The sequence below is a fragment of the Triturus cristatus genome, chromosome 2_1 (assembly GCF_964204655.1).
Source record: "Triturus cristatus chromosome 2_1, aTriCri1.1, whole genome shotgun sequence".
NCBI classification, from domain to species: Eukaryota; Metazoa; Chordata; class Amphibia; order Caudata; family Salamandridae; genus Triturus; species Triturus cristatus.
Genome location: NC_140581.1, coordinates 561,630,209 through 561,645,602, shown reverse-complemented (window position 1 = coordinate 561,645,602; position 15,394 = coordinate 561,630,209).

The window sequence follows — 15,394 nt, the reverse complement described above, 5'->3', positions numbered from 1 at the left end:
TGGGGGGGACGGCGCGTACATACGGTGGGCTGGGAGGACGGCGCGTACATACAGGGGGCTGGGGAGGACGGCGCATACTTACGGGTCTAGGGTGGGGTGTTCGGCGCGTATGCTGGCACATGTCTCCATGGTTGCTATAGGAGTTCTGTCCGCACGGTGTTTTTTCCATACGGTTGTATACTCGGAAGGACCGGACGGATCGTACTTGCGCGGTTGGACTTCATTTTTCCGATTCGTACGGTAAATCGTCCGGGGATGTGTCGGACACATTTTCCGACCCGAGGACGTGTGGGGAAATTTTCCCAATGCGATTCGTATGGACTTTTTCCCATACGAATCGTACTTGGCAGTTTGTACGCTACTTATACGATTCGTACGGTAAAAAATCCGGATGCGATTCGTACGGGGAACATTTTTCCAGGATCGGAATCGGCCCCATAATATGTAAAATGCCAGGAAGTATGTTTACTAGATAAACCCTGCAATCATTACCCTCCACATCCTCTGGTTAATTAAAAATGTGCAGGTTATATTGTCTATTGCGATTTTCCAAATCCAGCAGTAATTTATTAATTGGTGCAATTTTGGCTGCAATAAGTCTAATTTTAGCCTTATTGTCTTGAATTTTAATAGCATTGTCAGAGACATTTATAGAAAGACCAGCCATATCTTTGCGTAAATGTTTAATCTCAGCCGCAATATTGTCAGTATTTGAATGTACAGCTTGTAATTTCTCCAGCAAAGTGGACAATGAAGGCTCATAAATATCCACTAATTTAGATTTAACTGGTGGAGGAGAAATATTTTGTTTTCATTTGGTATACATGTGGTGAAACTGCTTGTCATCCATAAGCAAAGGAAAATAAATGCAAGCAACAATAAAGGAGCAGGCTAGAGCAATCTTGCATGAGCAGTATGAAGAGAAATGCTGCCTAAAAACCATAGTGCAGCAGCTATAACCAACAGTGGGAGTGGCCCAGGCCTCAGCCGCGCCCTTTCCTGAGCATCACTCCACCCTTCTGACAGGAATCCCAGGAACACGAGCACCCAGGACACCAGAGAGCAGCTTACCTCCTATAACTGTAGCCAATCTTGAAGGAGAGGTGCCAAAAGGTACTGTACAGAGAAATCCCTTTCAAAATGTTGTTGTCAAGTTGAAAAATGGCAGCCTTAAATCACCATAAAACCGTCTATAAAGCACATACTTTGCCACTGCTCAGTGGGAGGCAGCCATCTTGAAAGGCGCTTGCAGGACCCCAAATAACAACAAATATAATATAAATACCTTTCCACCCTCTGTCCTACAAACTTGGCAATCCACTCCTAAATTATAAATTAGTAATAGAGCTAAAAGCAAATTAAATTAAACAATAAAAACTACACAATACACTTAAATAGTCAAAATAAAAATTAATCAATTACATTTTATATATATATATTTAATTGCCATTTAAATATTTAAGAAACACAAAAAAATTATTGAAAATAAAAAAAACAGTAATTTATAGTTAAAAAACTTTCCAGCCTATGCCTCTATAAACCCAAAAATCTGCTGCTGAACTATAAATTAGAAATGAAAATCTAGAAAAATAAATTACACATTGAAAAAACAAAATCCACTTTAGTAATCAAAATAACAGATAATAAATTATATAATTTACATAATTCATCACCAATTAAATATGTAATTAACATATAAATAATTTAAAGAGAAAAAAAACAATTTATAGTTCAACTAATTTCCCATTTTATTGTTGTCCAAGCCCAGCAACTGTACTAAAATATAAATTTGTGATTAAATATAAATGTATTTTCTTTTATTTTTGTATTGAAATCCATATAACAAGAAGTTTTTTATCCATACATACATCCATAAAACTCATTCAATATGTCAAATAATACAGAATTGTTAAATAGCACCGATTTGCTGGAAAACAGTAAATCCTAAAATCAATAAAAAATAGACAATATAGACATTTTAAGCCAGTAATCAAAAAATGAAACGCATAATAACTTAGAACATCATCCACTGCCAATAGTTAACTCAGACTAAACAATTGATCAGACCTTAGAAACCTTAAGCATATACAGAGAAATCAGCAAGTATGGCCAAAATACTAATTCATCCTGTATTATTTAATATAGCTATGTTACAGAAAAATATAAAGTGTCCTACAATAAATGAAAATGTTAATAGTACAATACATAGGAGTCAAACATGCTGACGTGTGCATAGGCTTGTTCGCTTTTTTTAACCTGCTTCATTTTTCGAACCCATTCATTTTTAGATGGTATCAAATCCAATCGCCATCTCTGAAGCAAAAGTGATCTAGCGACAGTCATTGCAATATATAAAAATGTGATCATCTTGTCTGAAAGAAGAAGGTCCGGGTCATAGCCAAACACTATCAGCCGAGTATTCAAACCTATTATAATAAAGCATTCAGTTTCCAAATAGGTAAAAACGTCATTCCAGAACCTCTGGATCAAGGGGCCTTGTAATATAATATGTGTCCAGTTGGCTGAAGGATGGTTAAGGATTAGTTGGGGTAAACTTTACATTAAAAAAGTGGAGTTCTATAAAATAGCCATATACTAAAAAATAACATCCTGTGGCAATTAGCCCCCCTTAACGTACTAAAGTTGACTACTGACCACATACTTGCCATGATTTCCATCTTCTCATGTTTTGCCCATTTCGCTATGGCCTTTCCCTCCAGATCGATTCCCTTGATAGAGGCTAAACGATTTTTCCATTCCCCAGGTTTCTTAAATGCAATATCTTCTAATAGATCATATACTAAGCATTTCCGTTCGATCATCTGAACCAAAGCAAGTTTACACAGGAATTTACTAAAAATGTTATATGACCCAAGGAGAAGGAAGCCATTTGGAATTAAATGTGTCATTTCACCTATATTCAGCCATCTATCATTCCTTAAAAAATAGGAGCTTTTCCAAAAACCAGCCTTGGCCCATTTTTGTGTAATTACAGATGACTCTCTGATCCCAGATAGTAAGATAGGACCAGATAGCGGAGTTGAGGACTTAATTGCGGGGATAGAATATCTTTTTTTATAATAGGCCTGACGTTTATGGAAAAACCACTGTATACACTTATACCGTACTAATTTAGGAGATTTAACAATTTTTAGTGGGCAGTGGATCTGATTCTCTTTACAGATTAAATTCATAAAATAATTAATAAAAGGACCCGATTGTAATTCCAGCTTAAATCTGGACATATGGGGGTCCATTAGGATGGAGGGCGTATGTCCTCCGCCGGGCGGGCTGTAGTAACCACCAGACTGGTGGCGGACATCCGCGCGCCATTGAAGCCCTGAACACCGCCGGTCCAATTAGCATTGCGGTCATGACTGCAGCGATGTGATTTTCCGCCTGCCACTTTTCCGCCGGTTGCAGTCCGCCCACTTGCCTGGCGTGTGGAGCTGGACCGCTACAATTGTGGCAGATCAGGGCCAAGCACCGCCGGCACGATTATGATGCCGGCGGTAGCCAGCTTTCGCGGCGGTGGAACCCCCATGGAATGGCATGCAGAGAATGTCTCTGGGGGTCCATTGCGGACCCCCAATGTGTTGAGGGGGTGTGGGTGCACTGGGGGGTACCCATGGTACCCCCCTACATGTCCCTGTACCAGGTGGTAGGCACTGTGCAGTGCCTGCAACACAGTGCAGGGACATGCAGGACATGCTTGTTTGGACATTGTGGCAGTGCTGCTGGCAACACCGCCCGCCACAATGTTAACCACCGCTATCCGACCACCGCAGTCAGATTCTACTGCGGAGCATAATAATTGAACCGGTGGATTTCCCTCGGTCCTGTCGTGCGGTGTTTACCCGCTACCATGGCAGTCGGAGTGATTTTCCGACCGCCATGCTAATAGACCCCATAGTGTGTAAAATATGCAAAATAATAATCCCCAAAATTTGGGATAGCTAATCCACCATTTTCCAGCTCCTCGTATAAAGTGCTAAGAGCAATTCGGGGGACCTTCTTTCCACACATAAAATATGTAAATTTAGACTCTAATTTAACAAAAAAGAGGTCATTAAAACACAGGGAATCTCAGAGAAAAGAAAATTAAACTTTGGAAGAACAGACATTTTAATCAATGCAGCCCTGCCCAAAATGGTTAAAGGAAGAGAATTCCATCGGAGAAATAAAAAATCATATAATTCAGAAGTTTGCACTGTAAAATAGACTTCCAGATAACTATTCGGATTTGTAATTAGACAGGGAAGAATGTGCACCACCACACTGTAAAATCTATTTTTTCTTTTTATTTATTTTATATCCGCCAAGCGACTCAAATTGCATGGGCGCATGTATTTGTTTTATGCTTTGCGTAAAACAAATACAAGAAGGTAATGAGCGTGCACCATGCCCTGATTTTAATGTTTTTTCATAATGCTTAAAAACAGTTCAAGATTGCTACCAAGTGTGTGTGCGCATGGTTGCACGGCAGACATCTTGTAATGGCTTTTCATAAATGTTGAGGAACACCATTGAAAGATGGCCACTGGGCCTGCTTGTCAAAAGTGAGACATATTGACTTACCACTGCATGCTTTTTGTTACGTCATAGTCCACATTCTAAAAGTCAGGTTTTATTACTACAAACGTATATAGACCAAGCCTGGGCAAAGAACTACGCTATGCTCGCGTAGTTTGCGAAGTTTACGCTACTTCGTACTATGCGAATAGCACATAGCACAGTGCAAACACGCGTAGCGTAGTGTAGCGGTCATTTTTTTCCTGCTCGCGGTCCTCAACGTCAAGTTGGCGACCGTGAGCAAGCAAAATGACATCCCGGCGAGACTTTTTCCTCGTTCGCGATCAGCAACATCAAGTTGGCGATCGCGAGCGTGGAAAATAGACCTCCCGGCGGGATTCTCAACGCGGGGAGGTCAGGCTTCTCATTGCGAGTGGTCGCGTATGCACGCGACAGCTCGCGATGAGAAACTACCAGTCTGCGTTGAGAAAGCTGCCGCTCGAGTAAAAATGTACTTGAACGGCAGAAAACTACAGCTCGCACTGTGCAAGATGCCATTTTCAATGATTGCACAGTGCTGGATGCTTGTCCGCACTGTGCAATCATTGAAAACGGCATATTGCATATTACCCTGTTCGCGTACTACGCAGTTCGCGAAGTGCTACGCGTAGCTCGCGTAGTGCGAAGTGCACTTTGCGTAGCTAAGCGTAGCGCTTCTTCGCGAACTACGCCCAGGGTTAATAGACTAGAAAGCAGTAACCTTATAGGATGGGGAATGCAATAGGTCTCGCATTATTAAAGTTTGAGCTATTGGTGTTTGTGAGACCGGCCTCACGGCGTTGCCCTCCCAATCATCCAGCCAACCTGCAACCACCCTCAAGACACGACATCTCCGACTCCGGCCGCCCCAGCCACCCAGATCCGAGGGCCGGCCAGAGCCCTGACAGACTCGACACCCTACCACGCATGTCCGACCAAGGGAGCGGGAACCCTCGAGCCAGACCCAGAGGCGCCAGCCCAGTCACACCTCGGGTCGCCTTCCCCCGGGAAGACTCGATCGGCCACCAGGCCCCTGGGGAGCAGGCGCCTCCCCTGCCGAGCGTCTGGGGTCCCTCCCAGACCCACCTGAAAAGACCAAAGAAGTGAGCGGCAGGAAATCCCGCCGAACCCCCTCCGTCACCCAAGGCCCCTCTCTGCGAGGACTCCGGACTTCAAAGGGCAGGGGGAGTATAACAAGGGGTGCCGGGGGAACGGAGGTAGAGACGACCTGGAACCATCCGAGCCTGCTGACGCTGTCGCGGCTCCTGAACGCTGAAGTCACCTGGCCTGCTGAGTGACTCGCGGCCTCTCGCTATTGAACCACCTGAGCCCTGCTGACGAGATCGCGGCTCCCGAACACTGAACCACCTGGGCCTGCTGAGTGACTCGCGGCCCCCAGCTATTGAACCATCTGAGCCTTGCTGACGGACTCACGGCTCCCGAACTCCGACCACCTGTGCCTGCTGAGAGACTCGCGGCGCTCCCCTTGAGGACGACTCGGTAAGAGATCGCCCAGAGACACGACACCCTCCAGCTCGAGGATTGTGAGCTATCCGCAGGGTACTTCGCAGAGACACTGCCTTTAAAGACTGTCCCGCTACCCCCATTCCCCACTACCGATGTGTGGTACCTTGTGCCACTGCTGTACTGCTTACACCTTGGATCATAAAGATCCCTTGAAACCATCGATAAAAGAACCTATCGTCCTACAAAGAATACGTGTGGTGTCACTCTGTTCGTAGTGTTAGCTCAGGGTGTGCGCGCCTGGTTCGGCCTACTTGGGAGAGGTGGGTCAAAGGGGTGGGCAAGAGCGGTATCGAACCCCCCTCCGGCGAACGCCTTTCCAACAGTGTTGCATTATTTAGCAATGCCAATAGCTCAAACTTTAATAATGCGAGACCTATTGCATTGCAAATGCTTGTTCTTATTGTGCTTAGTCATGTTGGGTCCAAGGATTAGGAGAGATTAGTCATGATTTCGAAACAATCTGGAGAACACTAAAGTTGACTACTCCACATATTTCCTTAATCAATAGAAGCAAAGACTCGAATGACAATTTTTTTACAGAACATGGATCGATGTTGCAAACCAAAAATAAAAACCGCTATGAGGCAAACTAATCTTTTTCCCAGTATGATAAGAACTTCCACAGCACGAGATGCCTAAATCCTGCGAAAAAATCTTGATCTATCCTCCAAACAACAATAGAAGCACGCTCGCATGAGTCGAAAAATCGGATGTGGAAGGAAGACATACCCAGGAAAATGAAGAAATAACCTGGCGCTAAATTAATAGTATACCTGCAGGATTTCACACCCCCAAACACGTTCACACATAATAGTAGCACGAACGGAGGAATGCTAAGGAATATGAAAAATATTGCGGCAGGCATGTTCCAGGCGTTCGAGGTGCCAGCTCTCTTAATACAGAAAGTAATTTCGGGTTGGTGTTAATGCGAGTAGATTAATCACGTGAACTGCAAACAGTAATCCGAGCAAGCCACAGAAAGCCAAGCTGAATGAAGATGCAAACTGGCGAATCTCTCCACTACGGATGATCAGATGAAACCAGTGACGCTCCAGCGTTTATTACAGACATGCTTCAGGGGACACACACTCCCCACATGTGCCACTGCCAATGAGTTCATGAAGGACGACTGATGCTTCGCAGCTAAGCTCACTACGAAGACATGCTCCACCTCTGAAGCGCTTTTGAGGATCTGAAAAATACCCTTCAATGTATGTCACAAGCCAGAGAAAGATCGGTTTAACGCTGCGTTTCATTTCATAGAGTTTAATGAGCCATAATTGAGTGTACAGCTAAGCGTCAGACATGCATTTATCCCTATTCTGCACGTGTTAACGCTTGTTTTCTGTGCGGCAAGCCTAGCGCCAACTACTCATCTGTGAACAAAACTGTCAACTTGCTTGAAATGTCAGGGCATTAGCAGGGCACATTGATCTGCGAACTGCTAACTCCCCCCCCGGCCCGAAAGTGGACTAGAGGGCAAAGATAGATGAGGTGCTCACATGTGCCATTTGGTGTAGCTGTGACCAGTGTTTTAAGTGGGATGATAAAGGCGGGTGGTGGGCCAGAAAATAGTTGTGGCTTACTATACGCCCCCAAGTAACATTTTAAAAGGCGCAGCCTGTATAACTAAGCACACAACCTAATACTTGTGAAATCGAATCGTGTGAATTACTAATTTATGAATGCAGTCTTACTTGACAAAACAAAATTGAAATCAGCTGCATATTGTACTCAACAGTCGATATGGCACATTGATTCAGAGCCGTAAGCAATAAAACAGTTAACCCTTTCAATAATTATGCACCAATATCTTGGTTATTCAGTGAGAATTAAACTGTGCCCCAGGTCCTGGAGCAACAATGATAAAAAACTGTATCTACCTTACCTTTCCTTCCTTGTGTTGCAAAGAGGTCTTGGGGATGATGTTGTGATGATGCGCCGCATGTGCCAGACATTGAACCATTGCCCCAGAGGGCCCTGGTTTAATGTCTAATTTTTAGGTTGAGCCTAGCGACAGGGTGCATGCGCTGCTTGCTCTGCAAGGCATGTCGTATTAGGGCCTATGCACTGGAAGCCCCGCCCACTCCCCACCCATATTTGTCATTGGCTTGTGTCATTGTCCTTCGAAAATGCTGGCTTCTGATTCGTACATAGGCTTGTTAGTCCCGCCTTGGTACCGCCTCATCTGCATTTGTTACCACCCATAACAACTGGACGTTTTACTTAGTTCGTTACACGGACTCTGTTATTTCGTGGGTGAGCACTATTTTTTTTAATGGCCTTTCCTTATTCCAGTGTGGTTCACTTTCACTTTAGCGGCCGTGCTGCTTTATTTAAATAATTTTCAGCGCGGTCAGCATCAGTTCAGTGTAGCACAGGCAAACAAGCATTTGCAATGCAACAGGTCTCGCATTTATTCGTGTTTCAGCTATTCACATTATAAATGAAAATGCTTTTTATTTATATTTTGTTTTTTGTAATTTACAATGCCAATAGCTTAAACTTGAATAAATGCGAGACCTATTGCATTGCAAATGCTTGTTTTGCTTTGCCAACCAAGCATCACAGGTTCGTGCCCACTTACAGCACCACATGGGACAGAATTTGCTTTTATGTAGCTGCCTGGAGATTCCAAGGACTGCTTTCATAGACCTATGATTCACCCAAGCTCACAACTAATGTTTAGAAAATACACATGAAAATATGTAGAGTTTACTTGCATTAACAACGGATTGATTGTGTCTGTGATAAATTACATTTTCTTGGCGAGCAAACTCCAGCCTTGACATTTTAATAAACTTTCCTTTAGCCCCTTTGCCGTGGGGGTAATTCCCTCATGGCGGGGGGGGGGGGAGCAGCGCCGCGGTGCTCGTGGTGAGCCCAGCTCGCCATGAGGCACAGTGGAGCTGTGCTCATGACGAGCTGAGCTCGTCAAGACTCCGCCCACTGATTGATTCTCCCGCACAGGCGGGGAATCAATCGCGCGTGGGCGGAGTGCGGCTGTTATGACGAGCCCAGCTTGTCATGAGCACAGCTCCACTGTGCCTCATGACGAGCTGGGCTCGTCATGAGCATGTAAGAGGTTAAGAACACTTACAATGAACGGCTTGTCATCAGATTGATTCAAAGACCATGTGATGTTACTTTCTTCCATGTCATTGAGCTGTCAATGAGTATGAGGTGTCTTTGCCCTTGATCGGTAAGGTTTTAATGAACTAGTGCAGTTGAAAATGTCAATGATTATAAAACATGGTTGTGTCCTATAAATGACACAGAAACATACTTCTCCCATTCAATTGTTAGATCAGAAAGCTGTAGTGGCTATGAATCATATCTCATGGTCTCAACATGAGGGTCTTCAAAGTAATAGCTACCAAGCTCTCAACCAAGACACAAGCAGCGATAAAGTCATTTCTGAGCCCACAGACGAAGGCCACTACCCACAATGTTTGACAAAATTACACATTCAGTAATGCAGTCAACAAGCATACTATCGAAGCAAGAGATTAATAAAATTATGAATTCCCTAGGTGCTGGAAGCAGAGGTCCGGGGGGGGAGGGTGTCTGCAGCACCCACATAATAACCACACCGGGTTTAGAATGTTAATAACAAATAATTACACCTTTGACTCTTGTTTTTATATTGCTTCATTTGCTGTGCTTCAAAGATAGGGGTGAAATGTCAGGCTATGGGCCTCAGTACAACTACAGCAGTCCGTTGGACTGCCGTAGTCGTGATGTGGACAGCCATATTGGTGGTCCACCTGCCTTATTTTGACTATGGGGGTCGAACCGCCATAGAACCACTGCCACCACAAGGGATCCGCGATGCCTGGTGGTCTTGCAGCGGTGTGAGGCTTGTGATATGCTGGCGGTACCACTGTGGCACTGCAGAGCATATTACTAGTTTTCTCACCGCTATAGTTTTCATAGTGGTGCGATTGCCATGAAAAGTGTGCCAGTGAAGAAACTAAGGGGGCCCTACATGGCCCCCTGTTGCCTCTGTGCCAGGGAATGCATGCAGGTGGGGACATGGTAGGCCTCCCTGTATGCATGCACCCCCAGTTCCTGCAGGGCATGGACTTAAAAGTCCATGCCCTGCAGGAACGGGCAATGGTGTTTCCATTTCCGTGCCTGTTTAAGACTCACGTATGAGCAGTAGCACAGCACAGCCATGGGCCAGGCCCACAGGAATGCCTGGCCTGGATTCTAGTCGAAACCCGGCAAACAGTCTTATTATAGGTTTGGCCATCTTGGAGCAGGGAGCTGGTGTGATGGCCCGCTCCACGACTGCCAAACTCATAATAAGGCCCATAATCTTGTGTATCTTTGGACATGGATGGCCACCAGAAGTGCCTTTGCAAATGTTCCAAGATCTTATGGTACTACTATTACTACTACTAATAATAATAATAAGAAGAATACGAATAAGAATAAGAATGTCACTTGTAGAGCGCATGCCTACTTCAACGAATTGTACCAGCATGGGGCAGCTGACTGTGAAATAAAAGGATGCACATCAACTGGAAGGAACTTAGATCTGAAAAGCCAGGTTGTCAGCTTTTTCCTGAATTCGTGTCAGAGGGGGCTACTCAAAGCTCCAAGGGTAACGAGTTCCAAATGTTTGTGTCAGCTGACTAAAAGCACAGCCATCAATTCTTGTTCCTTTAAATTTAGGAACAGTAGCCTCTTAAATGTAATGTAATGTAGTGCTTATATAGCGCAACGTGTCACCCCCAAGGGGGTCTCAAGGCACTGTACACATACCGCTGTGGAACCCTTCCTGGCCTTTCCCTTTGAAGTGCCCACTCCTGGGCACCCCCAGGGTGAGGCCAGGCATCCTAGTGCTGTTGGGGCCGTTGTGGAGGCTAAGCAAGCTATTGCCCAGAGTTGCAGAGTGGGACCCATGATTAGAATAGGCACTGAGGCGAGAATTAACAGGTCAGAGGAAATTAAGCCCAAGACCCACCGAGGCGGGAATTGAACCCTGGTCTCGGGCCAGAGCTCTGCATCAGGGTCTGCCGCTCTAACCATTGAGCCACACTCCTCCACCTCCACCTCCACTTAAGCAGCAGTAGTCCTAAGATTTCTGGTTGAAAGATAGGGAGTGATCATAGACTGAAGGTAAGTAGGACCCAGAAAGGAAAGAGCCTTATAGCAATGATAAAGAGTTTTATAGGTGATTCTTTGTTTCACTAGCAGTCAATGCAGTTTCTTCAAAGCGGGACTAATAGAGGCATATCCAAGCAGTCTAAGCAATTTCCTAGCTGCTGCATTCTGGACCTGTTGAAGCCTGTTTAACCGCGGTTGGGAAATGCTCAAGTAAAAAGCGGGTCAGGGGGGGGATGGAGAATTTCCTTAAGAGATCTCAACAACCTGGAACACTTTCCTGCAACGGTGCTAATCAGGGCATAAAAAGAAAGTGTTTCATCGAACTAGATGCCCAGACTCTTAACCTTGGGCTTGGGGGGTGGTAGAGGGCCTAGACTATCGGGACACTAGGCATTGGGCCAGATGTTAAGATGCTTGCCCAATAGGTGAACCTCTGTCTTCCCATCATTTAGCTTCAAACAATCAATGTCCATCCAGGTAGTGACCTCCGACGGACACGTACAGAGAGAATAGGCCATGAGCTTGCCGTTCTGACATATGGTGATGATCAATTGTGTGTCATCAGCATATGAAATAATAGTAAAACTATATCGCTCAATGACCTCAGCCAGAGGGCTGACATAAGCATTAAAGAGGGTTGGACTCAAGGAGGAGCCCTGTGGCACTCCCTACTGTAGAGAACAAACCATCAACTGAAAAGATTTTTGTGAAACCTGAAATGTGCATCCCTGCAGGAAAGAGGTCAGCCAACACCATGCTTTGCCTCAAAGCAACTGGATGATTGTTCATTAGATGATCATTAAACAGATATAATGCCTGACTTTGGTGTTCCATAGTGGGTAGATACAAACTTTTGTCCTTAAGCGATAGTCCAAGCTGAACTGTAAGTTCAGGATTTCTAATGGCACAGTCATCTTGTGTCTTGTTGCTTACACTTTTTCGTAGGTTGTGTATAAAAAGCAGAGGTTAGGACCAAACCCTGGAAATAATGAGCTGGTAGAATTTGTTTTGGCTCTTGTGCTGTAGGGGTGTCATCACCCTCTCCGATTCTGGACAGAGTGTCAGCTTTGGCATTCTTCTCTCCTGGGTGGTATCTGATTACAAAACTGTAACCATTAAAAATAGAGTCCACCTCAATTGGTGAGCAGTTGGAGCCCTAACTGAGCGTACAAACTGCAGGTTCCTATGATCATTGAACAAACGGTGGCACCACTCCTCAAAATCGACTTAATGGCCAAAAGCTCCAGATCTGCAAAGATGTAGCTACATTTTTCGAGATTAGGATGCAATAGGATGGAGATGTGCCTGTCTTTATGTCACATTGAGATAATATTCCTCCCAAGGCAGTTTGGGTTGCATCGGCCTTCACCAATAAGATTGTGCTTGGTTGGGCTGTGCCAGAATAGGTGCTTTGGAGAACTTTCTTTTCAAGGGTTGAAACGCCTGTTCAGCTTCCTGGTCCCAAACAATCCTTACCCCTTTTTGGAGAAGTTGAGTGATAAATGCTATAGTTTATGAAAAATTCATCTCGTGAGATCTTGGCAACTCACGGCAAGGCCCTTTGGGATCTGAAAACAACTAGTTGTACACGTTTTAATCATTGTAGCGAGTATATTCCCAAAGGAGGGCTGAGAACACCTTTTACATTTGTATTTAACAACTGTTACAATACCACACACTTGAGATCGTACTCAGGGGTTGAGCTATCCTATCATCAACACACTGTTTGGGGCTGAGATACAAAGGGGCATATTCAAATATGTAACATTAGCGATATGCTACAGCACAGGCATATGTAATCTATGTATTTATGCTTGTTAGATGGATGATTGATGGGAACAAGACCTAGATCCATGAAATGTACTAAGCGACGGGATGATAATGTTGAAATAAAACACTTTTTAACATATATAGTGTTTTATTCTCAGTGCAGCACTTGAGTGAGCTATTCTAGAGAACAAAATAGGGTTTGAATTACCACTGCAGCTTTGACTCTTTTACAGGACTGTTCGTAACCCAGAAAGCATGGAGACCACATCAGCAGGGATGCTCACTGCATTGTGTGGGGCTACAGTAACCAGGACTACCCTGCTGAAGGAAAGATGCACTGAACTCAGTCCAGGCACCAGTCAGTAGTGAAGCCAAACCTCATACACCTGGCCCAGAGTCCCAGGGCAAGCAACACCATTGAATGTCATTTTTTCTACCGTACAACAAAATTTAAATACCTGTAATTGAACTATACAAATATTTGAGAATATATCAGCAGTTAGGGAAGCACAAACGAAGCATATTTTTTAATTCTAAAGTGTGATGGAAACAAAGATTTTGTTATAAGCAAAATAAATCACTACACTTTACTTGGTACTGATTTCAGCACATTATGGTTTGTGTGCTCCATCGTTTTATCAGTAAAACTGAACACCTAGGAATATTCAATAGTCATTTCAACAGGAAGTGTGCTATCAGCAAATAACAGTTTGCTAACACACCATGATTTAGTAATATATTTGCAACAGTGTAGTTCATATTGTGTCACCAGCTATGTACTATATTCGTACCACTCTTCTGCTGAAAACATATGCTGGACTTTTTCTTTGTGGGATTCTTAGTTTTTTTTAATCCCCATGACTTCAGTGATGTAACATTGATGGCAGCACTCCCACTGTGAAAATTGTTTCAGCAATACCGATTAAGTCCTTTGCTTTTTTTTAATAAGGAGAGCAAGAAGCATGTCCTCATTCCAGCCACCAAATTATCCAAGGAAATGAGCATGTAGTACTGTCCCTAGAAATAACCCTGGGCGTAGTTTGCTTAGTAGCACTTCGCACTACGCATGCTACGCGTAGCTACGTGAACTGCGTAGTGCGGTAGGGAAATGCTGTTCGCACTGATTACACAGTGCCGGATGCTTGTCCGCACTGTGCAATTATTGCAAATGGCAACTTGCACAGTGCAAGCGGTTGTTTTCTGCCGCTCAAGTAGATTTGTACTCGAGCAGGAGCTTTCTCAAGGCTGACTGGTAGTTTCTCATCATGAGCGGTCGAGAGCATACGTGACCACTCGAAATGAGAAACCTGACCTATCCGCGTTGACAATCTCGCAGGGAGGTTTATTTTCCACGCTCACAATCGGCAACTTGATGTTGCTGATAACGAACAAGGAAATAGTCTCGCCGGGTTGTTGATTTTGCTCGCTCGCGATCGCCAACTTGACGTTGAGGACCACGAGCAAGCAAAAAATGCCCGCTGCACTACGTGTTTTTTCACTGTGCTACATGCAATTCGCGTAGTAGCGCAATCTGCGCACGCTTCGCGAGCGCAGCGTAGTACTACGCCCAGGGTTAGAAATACACTGGACCTGATTCTTGCAAAATGTACTTGTTAGACATTGGGTCTCTAGTTTGTAGAGGTGTGCACCCTGTTCAAGCAGGGTAAGCTAGCTACACACTTTAAATTAACCTGTACTCACCCTCTGGTAGCTTGGCACAGAGCAAGCAGGCTTAACTTAAGAGGCAATGTGCAAAGTATTTGTGAAACACATACTCACAGTAACACAATGAAAACACCACAAAAATACTTCACACAAGTTTAGGAAAATAGAGAACATTTATCTGAGTAAAACAAGACCAAAACAACAAAAATACAACCAGTAGAATTCGAGATGTATACTTTTAAAGAATAAATGCAGAAAATAGAGCTAATGTTTCATTAACGGTCAAAAGGTTACTTGAGGCCACGAGGGACTGGTACAAATCCAAAGTTCAGGCCAACCGCAATGGAGGACAGACCGGATACAGGACCCAGACAGGTCCTGCTGAAGAAATACCTTGACTGGAGAAAATGTTTACGTCGAGAACCGCAAAGGGGCTCCGGTGTCTTTGTCGAGCTACGTTGAAGTGAATGCAATGCATTGTCATCAAGCCACACAGAGCGTCATCATTGAGCCACGCAGGCTGTGGATCCAATGTCTTTGAGCACTGTGTCAGTTTTTTAGAAATTAGCTGCTGAACCCACTTCTAAGCCACAGGAATGCAGGAGGCACCTCAGGCAAGGGTAGGACTAGGCCTGGGCGGTAAATTCCGTTCCGTTCGCGGAATTTGCGGAATTTGGGTAATTTCGCGTTCCGCGGAGAACGCGAAATTGCCCAAAAATCTGCATTCCGCGACTTCGCGAAACTTTTTGCTTGTTCGCGTTCTCAA